This window comes from Citrus clementina, unplaced genomic scaffold, assembly GCF_000493195.1.
Source record: "Citrus clementina cultivar Clemenules unplaced genomic scaffold, Citrus_clementina_v1.0 scaffold_2, whole genome shotgun sequence".
Taxonomy (NCBI): Eukaryota; Viridiplantae; Streptophyta; class Magnoliopsida; order Sapindales; family Rutaceae; genus Citrus; species Citrus x clementina.
The window spans coordinates 15,152,779-15,157,057 of NW_006262688.1; positions in this window are offsets into that span (position 1 = coordinate 15,152,779).

A 4,279-nucleotide genomic window follows, 5' to 3' on the forward strand; every position below is an offset into this window, starting at 1 on the left:
TAGCATCCACATTTGAAAAAAATTGAATCCATCCAATTTATCTCCAATTTCCATTTATTTTGGGTTAAATTGTAATTTTGAGGGGTAAAAAAGTCATTTCGTTAACATTCCATTAAATCCACTAACAGAAATTAGACAGAAGTGGACGAATGTAACAAAAAGCAAACTTCAGGTGGCGCGCTAAAAAAAAAGTGTTTGTGTATTTTTGAAAAAGACAAAACGAATAGGTGGACCATTGTAAATTTCCCTAAATAAATTAAGGACAATGTTTATAAATTATGACATAAAAAGAAATTATTCTCTTTACTAACCTCCACAAATGATCTCCATATTTCTTCACTGTCAACCACTACACATTTTCTCACATCATTCTAGCCAAAATTGCTAGTGTTCAACATATCAAATATCATTGCATAACTTTTCTTCCACATCCTGATCTTAAACTTAATATGTGGGTACGCTTTCAAACCGCTCCCTGGTAATAGTTTTTCTAATTCATTTTCAATATATTTATAACTTCCAGATTTAAAGGTGCCGTTATCAGCTCGACCAGCATTTGCAACTACAGCATCTAAAATGTTCAACATTGCTTCTTCTTCATCTTTTGTCCATGCTCGTCTTGAGCCTATCTTATTTCTAGTAGTATGGCTTGGTCCTCCACTGTCCATTCCTACAAAATAAATATATAACAATTTTTTAAACAAGTAACTAAAATATAACACCAAGTCAATTCACATATATATAATAACAAAAGTATAGTCTCAGGTGCTTTCCTAATCATATCTATATACTAACAAAAGATGTTTTCCTAATGATATTTGTATACTAACAAAAGTACAATATCAGATGCTTTCCTAATGACATCTACATACTAACAAAAGTATAGGCTCAGATGATTTCTTAATGTCATCTGTATACTAACAAAAGGACTTGCTTGGATACTTTCCTAGTGATATCTATATACTAACAAAAGTACATGCTCAGATGCTTTCTTAATGACAACTAGATATTAGATGAGTCATAATTTCCTAGCCAATTATTATACATAGTAGTAGCTAGATCATTCCTCGAGCTCGTCCACTTCTACTTCATTATTAGATAAGTCAACTAATTCATGCTCTATTGGATCCACAAACATTTCTCTCCTAATCAAATTATGCAATAAAAAACATGCAGTAATAATGTGACATTGAGTTTTAATTGGATAAAATGGACTTTGAAGAATGGCCCATCGCATTTTGAGCAATCCAAAACACCGTTCAATTACGTTTCTTATTGATAAATGTTTCATACCGAGCTCGAATTCTTTTTTATTGCGAGGAGCACACTCATCTCTCCATTCCGATAAGTGATATCTTGTTTCCCTATATGGTGTAAAGAATCCTTCGGCATTTGTATATCCGGCATCCACAAGATAGTAATAACCTATTTATTTCACATAAGCATTAATATAATTTTGTTTTTGAATATGTAATTTGATTAAATTAATTTTTTGGAATGACTAATACTTGTAGGAACTTTTGAACCAGTCGATTTATTTAATGCATCATGAAGTACTCTTGAGTCAGAGGCAAATCCTTCCCATCCGGGCATCATGAAGATGAATTTCATATCTCGTGAACATACCCCTAAAACATTTGTAGCAATCTCACCCTTTCTTGCTCGATATCTTGGCTTATCATTTTCTAGCACATGGACTCTAATATAAGTTCCATCCAATGCCCCCAAGCAATTCTACATGTATAAAACAAACGAAAATTTAATTAGGATTAAATTATCAGTCGCTATAATAAAATATAAGTAATTGAAAATGTACCTTAAACCACTTCCACCTCTCATCAGTGCAATTCTCTAGTACGGGGTCTAACACCCTTAGTAAAACATCATGTAGCTGTAATACTCCGTTTAACACTGAATTGAAGTATCTATTAACAATCTCACCAGATCTAAAAAACCTACTTCCAATTGTGCGATTTTTAACATGATGAGACAAAGTGTGTAGGAACATGCAAACTTGCTCTTCACCAACCAATGAACCACTAGCCTTTAGTCCCCTCGATTGAAGTAGCTCACATAGTAGGCCAAATGTCCTTCTATCCATTCTTAGTTGATTTACGTATGTCACTCTTGCCTATAATACTATCTAAGTATTGTAGTCGAGTCGCATGGAATTAGAATGTACGACTATGAATCATTTTTCTTTCGTTATGCCTTCGAATCAATATCATTAACAAAAAATACATCACAATCAACATGAACCTCAACTTCATTTGCCATATGATGAAAGAAAATTTTCTTCCCATGTCCATGTCTAACACAACCAGTAAAATGGGGGGAAAAATTAGCTAGTAGACAATTTGATAAATTTCCATAAAGTTAGATTTCCATATAAGGGCTATATATTTCAACACTTGAGATAAATAGAATCATAAAGAAGAGAATAGAGGCATATTTTATATGTATGTATAAAGGGTAGAAGGAATAGAACATTTGATCAATTCTCATTTGACTTGATTAACCACAAATTCATGCCTATCACACATATAACAGAGCATACAAGAAATATATTGAAATTCAAGGAATACTATTTCATAAGCTATTTCTTGCTGAAGAAATACTAAATGGTAAGAAATTGAACTCACTGGAAGCAAGTAGCAGCCATTGGAAGGAAATTCTAGTTTATCTATTTGTTTTGGAACCTAAATAAAAATAACCCATTGAAATGAATAAAAAAGATGTCAATTTTAATGAATAATTAACTCTAGAAAAAAATTCATATAAGGTATGCAACATTTGCTAGCTAGAATAACTATAAATGTGTGTGTAAATAGCAACTAATGAGTACTTATAAAAATTCATATGAGTACTTAAACTCAAACTCATTACTCATAAACTATTTTTTTCCTTTTAATTTATGAATGGACAACAAAACTTGAGAACTTTTTTATCCCCACATAGCATGAATTTGTCCAAAAAAAAAGATTATCCATTGCACCAGTATTACTCTACAAGTGGTCATATATTATATAAAAGAAGATAATGTTCAACAATAATGGTATTTTTGAATTTTTGGTTTGGTCTTTAATTATTTGTTTAGAAAGCTATTGTCTTTTGAATTTTATCTTTTGACAAAAATGTGAAGCACAATTAGTTAGCAATGTAAATTCTTACTAACATAAATAATAATAATAATAATAATAATAATAATAATAATAATAATAATAATAATAATAATAATAATAATAATAATAATAGTATAAGTTAATTATCCAACGTTGCCGACAAGATTATAAAAGCTTTAGCTTTCCTATGTGCTTTAGGCCTCTAATCTTCATGGTAAAAGATGAACTACCAGTATAATAGATATGTCATTCTTATAATAATGCTTAGACCCCACGTTTGGCTACCTATTACTGTTAGCCTATATGGCTATAGATATTGATTTTGATAATAACAAACCACATGTGTTGATTAAACAAAGATTTATGAATTGTGCTTTTATAATAAGAAAATGATGTTATGGAATTAAAGTGTTTTGGACTAAAATGAAAATATTTTAAAACTTTTGATATTGTTTTAAAATTTCAGATTTAGACCTATTTGAAAATATTTAAATATTTTGGGTCATTCTATAATTTCACATAGTTTGGGTGAAATCATAATTTCAAAAAGTTTTGGGATTGACAAAGCATTATTTAGAAATTCTGAAATTGGACCTATTTGAAAGCTTTCATAATGATTTGGGCCATAATATAGTTTTATAAAGTTTTGGGGTCAAACTATAATTTTAAAAAATATTTTACTATAGCAGTTAATGTAGCAAGCGGCTAACCGGATATGATAAGCGGATTTTGCAAGCGGCTAACTGGAGCATAAACGACTATCCGGATTTCGCAAGTGGCTATCCGGATTTCAAAAGCGGCTAACTGGATATGAAAAGTGGCATGCCGAATATTCTAAAATTTAAATTTTTACCTTAATGGTAATATAAAAACGGCTAACTGGATTCCATAAATGGTAAGCCAATTATGACCAAAATGTGCATAACGACTAGTTTTTGAGCTCAAACTATATAAAATCAAATCCAATTCATTTTCAAGCTCTCTAGCAAGCAAAAACAAAAGGCACACGAGATATCTTGAGCTCTCAATTCGTAAATCATAAAACATTGAATCATCTCTTGTTCTTCATTTTGAATATCTACTCTTTGAGTGAGTTTTGTTGTAACTTTTATTTCTTCATCTTAATTGTAAGTGTTTGAGTGTGTGAGACACTTGAG